At 48.0% G+C, this 18,918-nt stretch overlaps 1 protein-coding gene across 5 annotated transcripts in view; it reads left to right on the plus strand.

Annotated features, from left to right (window-relative positions):
* Positions 1-18,918, plus strand: part of DLGAP3 (DLG associated protein 3) — a 278,302-nt gene that overhangs the window by 165,765 nt on the left and 93,619 nt on the right. The gene's annotated exons all lie outside the window — the stretch shown is intronic.

The following is an 18,918-nucleotide window of genomic DNA, read 5'->3' on the forward strand; positions in this document are numbered from 1 at the left end:
AGGTTGAACCAGACTGGTGCCTGTCTGAGTTCGGACTGGTTCGCAGAGCTGGTTCACGGACTGGCTCGGGGGGTATACTTGTAAAGGGGAATCTGGCTAGGACTCCCCTTTACAAGTACAGAGGATTCCCAAACCTAAAAGGACTTTCCTTTACCATTAAAGCGGGGGAAAGCTTTCTTTTACTTTTAAATGAAAACTTGCCAGTGGTGGGGTTGATGGAGGCTTGGGAGGTGGGGGCTCACCCAACCACCCTGCCGGCTTCCCAAATGACAGTCCGGGACAGCTGCAGCCTCATCTGGGCCTCTGCACATGCGCAGAGGCATGGTGTCGCAAATGAGACCTGCGCATGTCCAGACTAGGCACACCAGAATCCAGAACCGGCTCGAACTGTCATTTGGGAAGCCAGCAGGGTGGTTGGAGGAGCCCCCCCCACACACACTTCCTCCCAGTTCTCAGCTGCTGCCTCCCCCCCCACCACTTGCCCACTGTCACCTTAAAGGTAAAGGAAAACCTTTTTAGTGGAGGAGATTCCCTGTACTTGTAAAGTGGGATCCTTGCCGATTCCCCTTTATACGTTTGCCCCTGACCCTGGACAGTCCAGATTCGAGCTGAGCCGGAATAACAGGTTCCATGCACATCTCTAGAGGTGACTGAAAAAGAAAGGCACTTGTGAATGGGAGGAGAGCTGGTCTGGTGAGAGCCAGCATAAACTGTCCCCTTTGCTATGTGGGGTCCACCCTGGCTTGCATTTGAATGGGAGACCATGTGTGAGCACTGTAAGATGGAAGAGCACCTGAGGTTCCAAGTTCCCTCCCTGGCAGCATCTCCAGATAGGGCTGAGAGAGACTCCTGCCTGAAATCTTGGAAAAACTGCAGCCAGCCTGTGTAGACCATACTGAGCGAGATGGCCCAAGGGTCTGACTCAGTAGACGGCAGCTTCTGATGTTCCTAATGCAGCCCATGAATAAGGAATAAGTCTGAGTTTCGGGAGCTAGATGTCAAGAAGCAGCCTCGAGGGGATGCAGGTGGTTGCTTTGGGAGCACAGATGCTACTTTCTGGATTAGCACTCCCTGTTTTCCTGTTCCTCCCCTGTATCTGGTCTATTTGTAATAATTGCACACTACCAAAACACACATACCATAAACCCCCAGTCCTTCCAAGAAGAAAGGAATGCTGGGGTCCCTGAAAGATCCTCTCAGTCCACAGGCTGCCCTGCTTTTTATTCTGTTGACACGGAGGGAAATTGAATTATACCCTGTGATGAAATTGAGTTAACAGCAGGGTCATTGACAGAGAACGGGAGTCAGTCAGTGCATAAAATCTTGAGAATACTGGAAACGGGATACTGGACGTGGGATGAACAGAGCATGGCATCTTGGCCACAAGCACCCCATCTCAGAGCCCTTGGGGAGGAGAGCTGGTCTTGTGGTAGTGGGCATGGATGGCCCCTATGCTAAGCAGGGTTCACCTTGGTTTACATTTGGATGGGTGACTATATGTGAGCACGGTCTGCTGCAAGTTATTCTGCTTAGAGGATGAGGCTGTATCTTAGTGGCACAGCATCTGCTTTGCATGCAGAAGGTCTCAGGTTCACTCCCTGGCAGCATCTCCAGGTAGGGCTGGGAGAGACTCTTGCTTGAAACCTTGGAGAGCTGCTGCCAATCAGGGTAGACCAGGGATTCTCAACATTGGTCCCCAGATGTTATTGGACTTCAACTCCCATAATCCCCAACCAAAGCTCACTGGGGCTAGGGATTATGGGAGATGAAGTCCAACAGCATCTGGGGACCCAATGTTGAGAATCCCTGGTGTAGACCATGCTGAGCTAAATGGACCAATGGTCTGGCACGGTGTATAGCAGCTTCCTAAGTTTCTAGTCCACCAGGCTGACACCACCATCAGATCATGTCGACTCTAGAGAATGTACTAAAATGAATGGCAGAGAATGCCCACTGAAATGCATTGGCTTCTTCCAAATGACCATGGGAATGTGTAGAATTTCCAAATGGCCATTGGCCATAGGAAAGCGTGGGCATACAAATTCGTGGAATTCAGAGGAATGGCCATTGGCCATACGGAAATTCCTTACATTCCTGTGGCCATTTGGAAGGAGCCAGTGTATTTCAGTGGGCATTCCCGCCCTATCATTTGTTTTAGGATGTCCCGACACTAGTCCACTGTAGGCCTTGCACATTGACGGTCCCAGATCCACCCCTTGGCAGCATCTCCAGGAATGGCTGGGAAGGACTCCTGCCTGAAGCGTTGGAGACTAGAGCCGCTGCCAGTCAGTGTAGATTATGCTGAGCTAGATGGACCCCTGGTCTGACTCGGTATAAAAGCTCCATATTGGGTTCCACGTCTGTCTGCTGGTCCTTCTGCAAGCCGCTTTCTCAGCTGCCGGCCCTGAGCGGTTCTCTGTCTGTGTGATTCAGTTAATGCAAGACCGGATGAAATATCTGCCAGGAGGGAGGAGGGAACGGGGCCGTGCACAGAAAAGGAAAGACGGCTCACAAGCCAGCCGGAGCTGTTATGTAGGTCACTGTAGCAAGCAGAGAGATAACAATATGTGTGTTTTAAAGCCGTCGTCGCAGGGTAGCGCTAAGCAAATTTCCAGCCCGCTTTATCCTGCTGTCAGCAGGCTTATAGGGAGAGATTTTACATTTGGCTCCTTGGGAGAACGTCTTCCCAATAGGAGGCAGAGCAGCCCAGGGCAAAGCCAGCCAAATGCGTCACCGTGTCTGCTCTGTGCAATGCCACTGGAATGGCAGCTTGTACATGGCCGATCCTGAGCTTTTCTCTGTGGAGTGTTAGCAGGCCCAGGTCTGTCTTGCAGCTCAGCCCCAGAGCCTGTCCTCCTCCAGCCAGTGCTTACGGTGGCAACATAGAATCATAGAGCTGTAGGGCTAGAAGGGACCTTGGAGGGCTTCTAGTCCCGCCCCCTGCTCAGTGCAGGAAATTGCTGCAGAATCTCACTAGAATCATAGCATTCTAAAGGTGGAGGAGATCTGGGAGGTCTTCTAGTCCAACCCAGGCTCAGAGCAGGAAATTGCTGCCGAATCTTGGTAGAATCATAGAGCTGTAGGGCTAGAAGGCACCTTGGAGGTCTTCTAGACCAGGGATTCTCAACGTTGGGTCCCCAGATGTTATTGGACTTCAGCTCCCATAATCCCCAACCCCAGTGGCCTTTGCTTAGACATTAAGGGAGTTGAAGTCCAATAACATCTGGGGACCCAACATTGAGAATCCCTGTTCTAAACCAACCCTCTGCTCAGTGCAAGAAACTGCTACAGCATCCCTGACAGTTGGCTATCCAATAACTATTACAAGGGTGTCTGTGAGCATTCATAGAGTGCTTAAGTCTGGCGTCAACCCAGAATCCCACTCTTGATCCTATTTTTCAATGACAGGTCTTAGCAATCTTAAGACACTTGTCCTACCCAGTTTTCGGTTGTGTGAACAACCTCAGAGAGAGATATGCTGATTTCATAAGCCACCTTCCCTTCAAAAAGCCAGCTAAAAAAACCCTAGATAAACTTTTGCCCTCATCCAGAGAATATGAATATGACAAATATTTATATTCTGCTTTTTAACCAGAGTTCCCAAAGCAGTTTACATCCAGAAATCAATCAATCAATCAATCAAATGGCTGCCTGTCCCCAAAGGGCTCACAGTCTAAAAAAGAAACATAAGGCAGCCACCAGCAGCAGCCCCTGGAGGGATGCTGTGCTGGGGTTGGATAGGGCCAGTTGCTCTCCCCCTGCTAAATAAAGTGAATCACCACTTTAAAAAGGTGCGTCTTTGCTCAGTTAGCAGGGGTAGGGAGAATCTGTGCCCACGTGAAGCATGCTGCTCACCCACGCCCCACGGAACTGGATGGATACATTTTTTGAGTTGACTGGGAATGCCCATTCTCATTCAGGGCCATTGCATGCCGTACATGAATGGGACTGGATTGGGGCCACTGTATTTACTACCCTGGAAGGACTGTATAAGAATCCTTCCTCTTGGCAGCAGATATTTTAAGGTCCCGAATCCTTTTCACTGCTTGAGGCCAACGGATGTGAGCCAAGAAGAGGTCCATGCCACATCTCCCCAGGGTGATCAGTTCCCTGAAATGTCAAAGGATTCCACTCACCTGAGTACAAACCAGGTTCAGGATCACTTCCTTGCAGTGCAGGGAGCATGCAGATAATCTTCTCCAATGAGCCAGAAAATGTTCATCTGTCAGAGGAGACGTGATTGAATGCCAAGACGTTGGGCCGGTCCCTGACTCCCCGTGCTGCTTGGCATGGAGACAAGCAGATGAGATGCGGATTGTGGTCTACTTTCTGTGGGTCCAGGACCAGAAGCAAAGGGAAAGTACTGGGAAGCATCACTGGGACATGTGAACCCACCAGTTATCTCCCATTGTCAGATAAGAACCTGCTTTCTGACAACTGCTTTTCACGCTATGTTTGACACTCATATGAGTGTACAGTGCACACAGGTCCAGTGATTCACATGTTACGTTGAACAAAGGTACAGCAGTACCCTTCCAATCCGTACCATGCATTTGAGGGGCTTGCCTTGCACCCAGATTCACTTTTTAAGTAAATGCAGGTAAGTCATTGACACAAACGCATGTACAGAGATTTGTACACTGGAACAAAATAATAGGCTTGTTCACACAACCACTGGCAGGTGGGAGAAGCACCAGTCAGGGTAGGAGATCTGGGTACACTCCCGATTTTTGGTTGTGTGGTTGTGTTTGCAAGCATTAAGGTAGGAGGTGGGGGTGGGATGATCATGTGCACGGAGACACTTGGGTAGGGTGAGTGTACCTAGCCAATTGCCTTCTGCAGATCTGACCACCAGGAGCGTCTTGTGGCAGAGGAGAACTGGTCTTGTGGTCAAGTGTAAAGTGTGCCCTCGAGTCGGTGTCGACTCCTGGTGACCACAGAGCCCTGCGGTTTTCTTTGGTAGAATACAGGAGGGGTTGACCATCGCCTCCTCCTGCACAGTATGAGATGATGCCTGTCAGCATAATCCTATATCACTGCTGCCCAATATAGGTGTTTCCTATAGTCTGGGAAACATACCGGTGGGGATTCGGACCGGCAACCTCTCTGGCTTGTTAGTCATTTCCTCACTGCACCATGAGGTGGGCTTGTGGTAGTAAGCATGAATTTTTCCCTTTGCTAAGCAGGGTCTACCCTGGTTTGCATTTGAATGCATTTGACTACATGTGTGAACACTGTGGAATTTTCCTCTTAAGGGGATGGAGCCACTCTGGGAAGAGCACCTGCTGCTTGCATGCGGAAGGTTCCAAGTCCCCTCCCTGGCAGCATCTCCAAGATAGGGCTGAGGGAGATTCTTGCCTGCAACCTTGGAGAAGCCACTGCCAGTCTGTGAAGACAATACTGAGCTAGATGGACCAAGGGTCTGACTCAGTAGACGGCAGCTTCTCATGTGCAGTATGTACTCACATCCAAATCCAGTGCTCTAGCCACTGAAACATGCTGTCACAGTAAACTGCATAGTATCTCTTTTACACATGGCATGTATAGTATTTATTTAACGGGCTGATGAATTCCTAACAAATTACATTCTCACCTTCCTGGTGTGTGAGCCACCACTGAGAGAACAAGCGGCCTGATCCTCCTTCAACTAATTCCAGTTTTAAGCAAGTAATTGTTCGCTACAAAATTATGTACTGAATTAGCTGATTCCATGCAAGGCCCATTCTTCTTCTTGAAAACCAAAAACCAAAAACCAACAAAATATGGGGTTTTTTTACTTAGAGCCGCATAATAAAACAACACCATAATTAGTAATGTAATAAAGTGCACAACTGCATTATTCTTTTTCACTTAACAGCCTGTTTAAAAAGAATAAAACAGAAGTAAAAGGGGAAGAAACATTGCCTTCTTCCTGATTTCTGTTTCAGTGGTGGAAAATTATATTAGAATGCCTTTTTTTCCTGTAAAGCAGAGTAACTAACTTCTAACTTTGGGGGCTCATGTGCAAAGCACATGAGTTTCTCCTTGTCCCCAAAATGTTTAGGGGCAGGGGGAAGAAAAAGTAAAGCATGCTATGTGATTCTGAACTGACAAAAGATAGTCCTGCTAACCTGCTGCAGCAGAGCTGACAGAGTAATACCTTCTATAAAAACAAAAAACCTACTTTGTGCAAGGACAGCTTTGCAGGACCTGAGCTGCTTCGATCAATGCAGATCTCCTTGCTAGACCTCAGCTCCTCTGCCATCACAAGCATAAGATAAGCGTTACAAAACTATTCGAATGTACAAATGCAGCAGGGCCAGAAAAGAGAGAGAAAGAAAGCATAACCTAATTCTTAGACCTAAAATATCTGAAGTGAATATTCTCCAATTAATTTCTAAAGTGCTAGAGTTCTGGCCTGCCTAGAAAGCTCACCCTCAAACCAATAGGTCCAGCCAGCTGTCGGGGGCAGAGCCATAGCTGAGTGGATGAGCATCTGCTTTGCATGCAGAAGGTTCAATCCCTGGCAGCATCTCCAGGTAGCGCTGGGAAATACTCCTGCCTAAAAACTTGGAGAGATGCTGCCAGTCATTGTGGAGAATACTGAGACAGCTGGACCAAGGGTCCAACTCAGTATAATGCAGCTCAGCATAAGAAATGGAACTATGTTCTCCCTTTGTTTTCTGTTGAGCTGGTAAAGTTAAGTGGCGAAAGAAACTGAGCTACAGATTAGTACAAGAAGTCCCCAATTCAGGAATCTTGGGGAAAGAGCGCAGGGGCATATAGCTCGAATGCAGAAGGCCCCAGGTTCAATCCCTGGCAGCATCTCTAGGTAGGACAGGGAAAGACCGTCAGAATCCCTGCAGAGCTGCTGCCAGTTAGAGTAGGCACACTACTGAGCTAGATGGAGTCTGACTCTGTATAAGGCAGTATCCTATGTAGGGGTGTGCAAACCAGCTTGATGTGAAGACAGTTCAACGTCGAACCGGTTCGGTTCGACAGCTCGGGGTCGAATCGAACCATCCCCTGTTCGGTCTGACCCCAGACCAACCCTGGACTGAACACCCCCGAATGTTCAGGGGTTCACAAGCTATTTTAGTTGAAAAAAAATACCACAACCCCCTCAGGGGAGTTCCTGGAGACGGCAGTGGCGGGGGGTCCACAGAGGTTCTCCCTCCTCCCCCTGGTGGCTCTCTCCATTGCCCCCTCTGTCTGGTTCAGCCGGCTTTTCGCCCCTCCAGGCACTCTTCAGCTGGTTTTCGGCCTTAATCCGGCAGCACGGTGGCCATTTTGGAGGCCGCGCACCTGCGCACTTGGGCTTAACTGTGTAGCCTTGCAGGCCGTGTGGCTTACATTAATGCTGGGGGCCGGGCGGGATGGGAGAGAGAGGAGGAAATGGAGCTCCAGAAAGGACAGCTTCTTCTCCAACTTCTGGATGAGGTAGAGCTGGTCTTGTGGCAGCAAGCATGAATTGTCCCCTTTGCTAAGCACGGTCCACCCTGGTTTGCATTTGAATGGGAGACTACATGTATGAGCATTGTAAGACATTCCCCAAAATGGGGCCGCTCTGGGAAGAGCATTTGCATTCAGAAGGTTCCAAGTTCCCTCCTAGGCAGCATCTCCAGAGAGGGCTGAGAGAGACTCCTGCCCAAAACCTTGGAAAAGCCACTGCCATTCTAGGTAGACAATACTGAGCTGGATGGACCAATGGTCAGACTCGGTAGAAGGCAGCTTCCTATGTAGGTGGGAAAGCCTTCCTGCCTAGCAGGAGACTAGCAGACAATCACCTCCCGCACTTACTAGTTTTTCTGCTAGCAAAACAGGGGTGTGCCCAGCTCCCAGATGGGGTTAGGACACATGTCCTATGCAAAGAACAATTGTGTGCACTCGTCTATTGGTTAGCTTGCCATTTGAAAATAGCAACTTACATCTGAATGATGGGGGAACTGTTTAGAGACTCTGCAAGATATATGATCCCTGTATATATACTTTATGAGAGATAAATATAACATTGACGCTGTTACTGTGTTTTCAGCTTGATGCAACAGTATGAATTGCAGATCACAGGCATTATATCTTCTGACTACATAAGATTTAACATCGCTGTTCCTCTAGTGCATCCTTATATTCTCTTTTTATACGCCTGTTAACACTTTTCCTCCCCTTTTCCTGTTCTTCTTTGTAAATACCTCCTTGGTCCGTGGTTTTGAAAAAGGAGCTTAAAATCTTGGGATGCTGGCTTTTGTTTTCCTTTCTCTCCCCAGACAAACGACTAGTGTGCCAGGTTTCATCTTCCTGGTTTGCCTTGCAGGATTCGGAGACATATAATTATCCTCTCCTCCAGCTTCCTAAAAGCCACCCAACACAAATAGCAGCTCATGTGCACAGCTCTTTGGGGTCTAAGGAAGGCAAGCTGGTCTTGTGGTAGCATGCATGGATTGTTCCCTTTGCTAAGTAGGGTCCGCTCTGGTTTGCACTTGAATGGGAGACTATGAGGTCATTCTCACAACTGGGTGGGTTGGGGAAAGGCTTGTTTTACTCACCACCAGCCCAGATGACTGAGTTCTGCTGTTGGGAGCCCGAACCGTGCTCCGAGGCGAGCAGTGCTGTCTTCCTGCAGTGCTGAGCTCCATAGGCCGGGACAAACAGCCAGCACTGAAGCACAGACGGGGTGCCCCACCCAGAGGCGTAACTATAGGGGGGGCAGGGGGGGCACATGCCCCGGGCGCCATATTTTCTGGTCACGTGGGGGGCGCCGCCATGACCAAATTTTTTAAAGTTTTTTTTTTAATTTTTTGTTAATACAAATGTTTCCTGCTCAGTGCAGCAGCCCTTCCCCACGAGCGGTCCCTTCCGCACCGCCTCCGCGCCCCCCCCCATTGCTTTGCTGGCGCCTGGCGGCCAGTCAGTGGCCTGGCTTGGTGGCGGTGGCGGGCGCTTGTGAGGAAAAACCTAAGTATAATGTAGTATGTTGGGGGGGCGGCGGTGGGGGGGCGCCATTTCAGTGCTTGCCCTGGGTGCCGTTTTCCCTAGTTACGCCTCTGGCCCCACCTATCGCTGGGGGCATCCCCAAATGCACCACGCACTCACGCGGAGCATTGTGGGATCTCCAGGAACCAGGACGTGTCAGTCTTGGCTGCTTGTGAGAACAGCCTTTACATGCCTGAGTGCTGTAGCCCTTAGGGGATGGGGCCACTCTGGGGAGAGCACCTGCCTGCTTGCAGGTAAAAAGTTCCAAGTTCCCTCCCTGGCATCTCCAGGTAGGGCTGGGAGAATGCCCAGAGGGCAAGGAGGCATGACCAGAGCCCTGGAAGAACCAACGGGCCCTCCAGAGCTCAGTACGAACCCCATCACCCGTTGAGATCATCAGCAGAGGTCCAAGGAGAGCTGGTCTGGTGGTCGCAAGCATGACTTGTCCCCATAGCTAAGCAGGGTCCACTCTGGTTGCATATGAATGGGAGACTTGATGTGTGAGCACCGTAAGATATTCCCCTTAGGGGATGGAGCCGCTCTGAGAAGAGCAGAAGGTTCCAAGTTCCCTCCCTGGCAGCATCTCCAAGAGAGGGCTGAGAGAGATTCCTGCCTGCAACCTTGGAGAAGATGCTGCCAGTCTGGGTAGCCAATACTGAGCTAGATAGACCAGTGGTCTGACTCAGTATATGGCAGTTTCCTATGTTCCTATGTTTCCTATGTCTGCAGTTGCCACCGACTCTTCTGTTGGCTACTCGGGGACGGGCCTTCTCTGCTGCTGCCCCAGAGCTTTGGGACACGCGGCGTGCTGAAATAAGAGCCTCCCCATCTCTGGCAACTTTTTTAAAGTCTTTAAAGATGCACCTATTCACCCAGGCTTTTAATTAAATATTGTTTTGACATCATTTTAAAATGTTGTTTTCAATTTAAATGGTTGTGCTTTAACTTTTACTATATCATTTATTTTGTTTTAACTGTTTTAAGTGTTTTGTTGTCATTTATTTTAACTAATGTTTTAACTGTTTCTTTGTTTGTTTGTTGTAAACTGCCCAGAGATGTGAGTTTTGGGCAATATAGAAATGTGTTGAATAAAACAAAACAAAATACAATACAATACATTTCCCAGCGGTGTTGATTGCTGGGTGCACAAAATTGAGGGATGAATCAGGCGGCCCCCAGGAGCTGAGCAGCTCGGGATCTTTGAACCATATTACAGCTCTGCCCATGGTTGGGAGCGCCTGCCCTACAACTGCTGCTAGTAGAATGGAAATGGTCCATGTATGCCTCTTGTTTTCATCTGTGAAATGTTGGAGGCCTGTGGGTAAGAAGCATCCACACCTGTATGATAAGCAGAGCTTGTAAGCGCCTTTCGGAGTGTTGGGAAATATCACTGATTTGCACACGTCCTGCATAAAGCATGAACCGTATTTAAAAACGTCTCATTCCAATTTTCTGCTGAGCCTAAATGCAGCACGGCAAAGGCTTGAGATGCAGGGACGGGAGCTCCAGTGATTTTCCTTGTTTTCCGCCAGCAGGGTTGGGGCGGGGGGTCCTGGAAACCATGAAGCTGTGCTCATTTCCAGCAGCATTTGAGAATCTACCTCCCGCTGTTGGTAAAGTCATTTCCCCCCTAATTGCGACAAATAACTTCCCTTTACAAGGAACAACAGGCAGGAGCAAAGCCATCCAATAAATCTAAATTCTGTTTATACTTCAGAGGGATGTTCAAGGGGAGAAAGCCACAGCACTTAAAACCTCCACAGCTGCAAGGTATGCACACTTTTTGGAGTTGATCCGGGTGGGTGCCTCAGCTGCTGTCAACTGGCAGCGACTCCACCAAAGCGGCCAAGTCCAGGTCATAGGAAGCTGCTGTATACTGAGTCAGACCATTGCTCCATCTGGCTCAGTATTGCCTACCCAGACAGGCAGCGGCTTCTCCAAGGTTGCAGGCAGGAATCTCTCTCCGCCCTATCTTGGAGATGCTGCCAGGGAGGGAACCTGAGACCTCCTGCATAAGTATGCAGGTGCTCTTCCCAGAGTGGCCCCATCCCCTAAAGGGAATTTCTTCCAGTGCTCACTCTAGAGAGCCAGCGTGGTGTAGTGGTTAGAGTGCTGGACTAGGACCGGGGAGACCCAAGTTTAAATCCCCATTCAGTCATAATACTAGCTGGGTGACTCTGGGCCCCAGTCACTTCACTCTCAGCCTAGCCTCCTTCACAGGGTTGTCGTGAAAGAGAAACTTAAGTATGTAGTACACCGCTCTGGGATATAAATGTAATAATAATAATAATAATAATAATAATAATAATAATAATAATAATAATAATAATAGATTCCTGCACTGCTCAAGCGGGGTGGACTAGAAAACCTCCAAGCCCCTTCCAAGTCCAAAATTCTGTGCTTCTTTTCTGTTAGTTCTCAGCTGCCGGAGGGAGGGAGTGCTCCCAGTCAGGACAGTGGTGGGAGGCGTTAACCCTTTCGCTCCACTGTGGTCTGGATCTGGATGGGTTCCCTCCAAAGTGGATATTTCCCCCACAGATTGCATAGGCAGATTTCAGTTGCCAGGAGGGCAGACCGTACCAAAACTACGAGGGGATGAGATTTAAAGCCTCGTCCTACCCTGGCCAGACTCCAGAACTGAATGGTGCTACCTTCATGGCTCATCTTTAAAACAAATCAGCAAACCACAGATTCAAGGTTCAACCTACTATAGCATCGAAATCTGTCAAATATGCAACAATTTTCAAGATGCAGGAAGAGGGGGACAGACGCAGGCTAATTTTAAGAGGGACACAACATTTTCAAAAGTGCTGGGGGCTGCTTGCTTCACATGTTTTCACAGGAAATGCTGCTTACGGGTGTGCGTGTGTGTTTGTGTGTGTGTGTGTGTGAGAGAGAGAGAGAGAGAGAGAGAGAGAGAGAGTATTTACACCTAGAGTTCGTTGTGGTGCATTCCACAGAGAAAGAGTTTTAATTAATATTTTATTGGTTTCCCAGTAACAATCAAAAGCAAATCATCATTTTGACAGTTATTAATATACACCAAGCCTAAAGATCTAATTGCCAGTAAGAGTAACAGTGCTTCGAGCTGCTTTGAGTTTTTAAAACTAAAAAACTCATTAAAAAGTGTAACTCCCTTTTCCCCCACTGTTAAATCTGGGGGTCCTGTTTTTAGCTATTTGATCTGTTTCACTAACGTTATCTTGGTTGTTTTTACGATTTGTGTGAGGCACCCTGAGCAGAGTTTTAGGAAGCGATGCCAGCTTTTAAGGTCCTCAAACCTGGGCCCTCAGATGATGTTGGACTACAACACCCATCAGCCCCTACCACATTGTCATTGTGACAGGGGATGATAGGAGTTATAGTTCAATAACATCTGGAGACCAGGATTTAAGGCATTTGGAGGTGTGCGGGGGGGGGGGTTAGTGTGATATTAAGATCTTAATAGCTCCTATTTTAGGTTAACAATTTATTTTAACGGATCTTAGTGCAGTCATTCCGATTCTAGGGCCTCTAGACAGAGTGGCTGTAATTTATTGTTGTAAGATTCCATGTGTATTTTTTTTAAAGGGAGCATTCGGGGCGGGAGGGGTGAGAATCAAGTACTGTATACCTGCACTAACAATCCCTCTTGGTTCCAGAGCTGCAGGCCAGGCAGGCATTCTGCACAAGCCCATAACCCAGAATCTCTTAATATTCTCTTTTACGCTCACTTGTCATGGTCTGGCCAGCCAACTCCATGGCCCCCTTTTCAATCCGTGGCACTGCCCAATTCACCACCACCCCCAATGGCTCCAAAATGAGTATCAGCCTCGCTCCGCTGCTGGACCAAGGAGACGGCGTGCTCACACTTTCCCACCCATCCTCTGCTTGAATGCTTCATTGCTTTTCAATCTTGTGGCCTCTAGACTAAGGAATATACACCCACTCCTGGCTCCCCCTCCATACACATTTGCTGCTTGTGTGCACACACACCGGCCTTCATGCATGGAAACATACACACCAGCAATGCTTCCACCCTAAATGGATCTGGGAATGCCAGCCTTTTGCTCTGAAGCTCTCATTGCCCTTGAACCTGGGTGTTCATTGCAAGAGTTCATTGCCCTTGAACCTGGGTGTCCGTTGCTGAGAGAGGACCCAAACTCAGCCGTATTGCATCTGCCCTGCATGCATCTGGTTCAGTCCCTCCGTCTCCAGGTAGTTGCATTCAGAGCCCCCATGGGTCATTACAAACTGCTACTGGAAAAGCCACCTAATGACGCAGTGGGGAAATGACTTGACTAGCAAGCCAGAGGTTGCCGTTTCGAATCCCCACTGGTATGTTTCCCAGACTACTGGAAACACCTCTATCGGGCAGCAGCGATATAGGAAGATGCTGAAAGGCATCATCTCACACTATGCGGGAGGAGGCAATGGTCAACCCCTCCTACCCAAGAGAACCACAGGACTCTGTGGTCGCCAGGAGTCGACACAGTCCCCTTTTCAAAAATCCTGAAATCAAAGGGATGGTGCTGAACTGTGTGGTCTGTTCTAGAGAGTTATGGTGTCGTACAGATCATGTCAGTCAAAAATATAAGAAGCTACTGAGCCAGACCATTGGTCCCTCTAGCTGAGGACCAACTACATTGACTGGCCACAGCTCTCCAGAACTTCAGGCAGGAGTCTTTCCCTGGAGACGCCAGGGATTGATCCTGGGACTGTCTGTTCTATGCCTGAGCAACAGCCTCATCCCCAGGGGGGGCTCTACATCAGCTGGTGTGATTGTACATTCCTAGGTACCCTCACATTCGAGTATGATCGAGAGAAACACAATCCAGGGTGGAGATATGCAGATGAAGGGCAGGGTCTATTGAGAGATGGACTGGCTTGGTTCCCAGTGGCTAATGTCGAGTGCTGTGGGTTGCAGACCGTGAATTACGACCTAGGACACAATAGATGCAAGATTTGCTTCTCACCCCATTGAATGGAACTGGCACACTTAGAGTCAGTAGCTTCCCATCTTTATCCCCTATACCTGGAATCAAGAGAGGTTATTAGCCGGGGCAGAGCCACCATTGAGTAGGCAGGTTCAAAGAACCTGGGCCACCACCCCTCAGGGGCCATGCTTCGTGCCCCAGACACGCCCCTCCCTGTGTCTGATGTGGCGGCTAAATGCTTCCTGCATCTGACATCAGATGCAGGGGGAGGGCACACAGCAGAACCTGGGCTGCCGCTGGCCTCCCTCTGCACCTGGTTTTAGTTTAAAGGAAGGTAGCAAAAGGTAACTAGCATGAATTGTCCCCTTTGCTAAGCAGGGTCTGTCCTGCTTTGCATTTGGATGGGAAGTTGCATGGGAGCACTGTGAAGATATTCCCCTCTGGGGATGGGTCTGTTTTGGGAAGAGCACCTGCATGCTTGCCTGCAGAAGGTTCCAAGTTCCCACCCTGGCCTCTCCAGATAGGGCTGGGAGAGAGTCCTGCCTGAAACCTTGGAGAAGCTGCTGCCAGTCTGGGTAGACGATGCTGAGCTGGATGGACCAACAGTCCTCCTCCCAAAAGGCCATAGGCATGCATGGAATTTCCAAATGCCCAATGCCCATTTGTAAATCCAGTGCATTCCAAGGTCCTTTGGAAGGAACTAGGGCTTTTGAGTGGGCATTCCCTGTCATTCATCTTAGTATATTCCCTAGAGCATCTGCTTTGCATGCAGAAGGTTCCAGGTTCCCTCCCTGGCACCTCCAGATAGGACTGAGAGAGGCTCCTATCTGTATCCTTACAGAAGCCGCTGCCAGTCTGTGAAGACAGTACTGAGCTAGATTGACCAAGGGGCTGACTCAGTATATGGCAGTTCCCTATGTATATAGGGCAGTTACCTTGCCCTTGCCCACTCCCATGTTCTGACCATAAAAGGAAGCTGGCAGGATCTCTGGCCCTTGGCAGCTTTGGGGGCATGTGCTGCAAGTTAAGCTCTTACCCTCAAACTGTCTGCTTCATTTTCTGGCTCTCAGCCCCTCCCCATCCTGAGGTGGATGCGTCCCCTCGGGTGCAATTGGTTTGCTGATGCAGCGGGCGCCGAGAGGCACAGCCATTGAGCCATGGGGTGCCTGAGATGAACACCCCTCCTTCTAAGCACCATAAGGTCTGTGGCACCCCTGGGAAATTAACGCTCCTTGGCAACTGGGGGAGGGGGCATCTAACTGGCTGTCCCAAAGCCCCCATGGCTAACCGTACCAAGTCACCCACCCACCCACCCGCCAAACTGGGTTCTGTCCTGCCTTCCCCAAATGCCACGGAAGCAGAAGTGGGTGCTTAGTTTTACAGCAGGGGGCCCGTTTTCTCCCCACATAAGCAAAGATGAACCAGGAGGGGGGGGGTATCTATTTCTACTAGCAATTATCTCCGACCATGGCATCGTGGGCTCATCATTACGTGGGCACAAGGTTCTCAGTGTTAGTAATTACTCCCAGATCCGACAGCACAATATTAAGATTTGATGATCTTGCTGTTGTTGGTCTGTGTGCTTAACAACTTCCATTTGGCTGAGAATCTACAGTTCCTCTTTCCTGTCAAGCCTGGAACCATTAACTGGCTCGACTTGCTGCTTCTTCCTCCCTGCCATGGATTCAGAATTAGTTTTCTGGATTTCTCCAGCACTGCCCCACTTGGGGCTCTGTATACTAAGCTTTAATTATCTTGAAATATTGTGCAGCCACAGGGCTGGGGATGCGCCGAGATATAAATGAAAGGTATCTTCTCATATTGCATTGTGTGTCTTCCTCGGAAACAGCTGTTTGTGTTGTTGCTGTTGGCTTGGCAGAGCATGGAACGGATCCAGCCTAGCTATTGCTGCCTTTTATTTCCCCTGTGTCTTAGTAGCTGCATTGAGCTATGCCACAGAATAAGAAACGTGTGGCGAGTAGGATGATTCCTCTGCTGGAATAAATTAGGGTTTGAGATGTCAGGAGCAAGCTTGTGAATCACACAGAGCTGCTCTTTGTACTCTGATGTTCAGATGGAGGAAGAAAGAGAGGAAGTTGCTTCATCAAGCTAATTTTTTAAAAAATACAACACCTGTCTCTCTTTCTGCTGCTCGTCAGGAGAAGGAAAATATACATTAGTGAGTCCTTGCACTGCAAAGAATGTTCTCTTATTTTTATTTTCAAGTAGAAAATGGGTTTCAGTATGGCAGAATTTTTTTCCCTGACCAAAAATTGGTGATGCAAATAGTCAACCTTTTTTCAATTGTTGGTGGCAGTAGTTACAGCTGTTTCTTTGGTGCAGGCTTTTCTCCTGGCTGCTGCTACTTCCCCTTCCTCAGATGATGATGATGATAATGATGATACATATTTTTATACCACCAAACTTACGTCTCTGGGCGGTTTGCAACAAAAACAAAAAGTTAAAACATTAGTTAAAACCAATAAATGACAAATTAAAACATTGGTTAAAATAAATGACAACAAAACGTTAAAACATTATAAGAATTTAAAACCTTAAAACAATACTTGTATTTATTTATTTATTTCCAGCCATATGGGTGATCCCACCACTTATGAGATGGGGCCACAATGCTATGCCATCAATCATATTTGGTTTTCCTGCCCCCATCCTGCAGACAAGAGCCCACAAGTTCTGGAACGCATGGCAAGCTGCAGCACCATGGACAGCTCCATGGGATAAGTTGTTGTTCCAGATCTTCAATGCCTCTGAGCTCAGTCTACCCTTCCTGGGCTTCACCTCCCAGCCTGGAGAGCAGAATCTAGGTTTAAATGTGGCTTACCTATATTGAAGTGATTGTGTGAACCCATGCCAAGGTGGGAATCTCAGGCCATAAACCACCATAGCATGGTGTCGAGCCCCTCTTTGGGGTCACCGCCCTCTAGCATCAGCTTGACTGTCCGGTCTGACCTCAGAGTCCTTCGGGGGGGGGTTGCCACTCCACACAAAGGGCTTTTTGTGCTCACAAGACCCTCAAGTGTGTGCATTTTTGCAAAGAGTGCTGAGAAATTGTCCAAAAAGGATGATGTTTATTCTGGCACTCACAAAAGTGTTCACAGAACACTGTCAGTAGCTTTAGCTTGGCTTGCAATAATATGGACACTAATCTTCTCCTATACTGATCCTGAACATTAGGTAATTACTGATCCTGATAGTATATTCGGATGAATCAGCTAGGGGATTGATGATTGAATCTCTGCTGAAGATTCACCCTCCAGTCAATCAGGGATCACAGAGTGAATGGGATGAAACATGTCAGTGTTGCAGTCATCCACAAATCTCCCATGATCACTTGAGAAAAGGCCCTAAGCTGCTCTCAGATGAAATCAATAGCCCTCACTGAGATGTAGCAACATAATACCTTGCAAAGAAAGAAATAACTCTGGTGGCATGATCAAAACAGAAGAGTTTAGCTCTTATTTGCAATCTAGGGGAATCTTAGAAATATCTTCATTTTCCTCCATATTTTCTTGATCCCTCTCCTTAGTACCCATTTCCATCAAATTTTTGATGTGCTTTCCACCTTCTACTCTGCAAAGTTTTAATCCTAAAAATATCTAAATCTTTGAAAATATGTATTGGGAACACAACCAGTTGTACGGAAGAAAGGAATGTACAAACATTTGCATAATTAATGCTGATTACATAATCTGGACTAAGGTACAGGCTATGATAGACATATAATACATGCATGTAGACACACCACAAATGTTTGATGTGGAGTAGCCAAGAATCTAGCCTGTTACAGTTTTTCTTTTAATTCATTACAGAGCTGGTTGAGGTCATTCTACTTAAAAGGTTTCAAAGAATGAAAGAGACAGATAACCTCTCAAACAAGGTTGTATGAGCGGAGGGAAACTGTGTTATACAATGTCCAAAATGACCTCCAATCCTCACATTTTCTGGAGGGAACTCAACAAACCGAGGGCTGGGAACTGTTCAAATATCAGGACAGGTTTATTAATCTATTTGGCATCCTTTGTCCTTCCTCAACACTGGAATCTAGCGATGTGCACAAATAGTATTTGGAGATTCAATTTGAGCTCAAATCAAATTGCAAAACACTCACATAGATTCATCAAAACAGCAGCCATTGCTGGCTGTTTCAATGAATCAACTCAAATTGATTTGAGTGATTGGGCCATAGGGAACAGTGGAGCACTTGAATCACTCTATTGTTTCCCATGAGTAGGTCCAAGGGACACCAGAGTGGGTTGGGTGGTATGTCATGATGGGTGATACCTACCACCCAACCCACAAAAGAAATGGGCAAGTGGGCAATTTTTTTTAAAAAAAAAATTAACCTCCCCCCTGCAAAAAAACCCCATATGGTCCTATGGGAGTTTTGAGGAATGGTTAAAATGGTCTAAAAATCACCTGCTTGCCCATTTTGTTGTGGTAGGTAGCACCCTCATGATGTACCACCCAACTCACTTTGGTGTCCCTAGGACCTACCCATGGGGAACAATGGGGTGTTTTGAGTTCCCCATTGTTCCCCTCTGGCCGAAACAAGCAGAGTGAACAAATTTCGCAATCCTGCCTTGAAAAACACTGCAGATTAGAAGCACATAGTCCCTCCCAACACAGAACACCACATTTTGCCAAACACAGAGACCAAAAATGGCCAAAAAGAATCACTGACCCAGAATCCACTGCCAGCCACAGTGCCTGCGCTGCAGTAACATCATTGGCAAAAGTTGATCCTCCACATACAACTATAGTTCAGCATTGTGACAGCTGCCAGAGCAGCAGCCTTGGCAGCAAGCATAGACATAAGCTTAACTAGAGCAACTTCAACCACATTTTGACTGAGTACATACAGATTGCATAGCAGACCAGCGCAGTGAGCGAAGCACAAGTTGGTCTCAAGGTCAGACATGGATCTCATCTCACAGCAATCGATCACCAAGAAAATATTAGAGAGAGAGAGAGAGAGAGAGAGAGAGAGAGAGAGAGAGAGAGAGAGAGAAACTGTCACTGTCCATTTCTTGCC

The sequence above is a fragment of the Hemicordylus capensis genome, chromosome 7 (genome assembly GCF_027244095.1).
Source record: "Hemicordylus capensis ecotype Gifberg chromosome 7, rHemCap1.1.pri, whole genome shotgun sequence".
NCBI lineage: Eukaryota > Metazoa > Chordata > Lepidosauria > Squamata > Cordylidae > Hemicordylus > Hemicordylus capensis.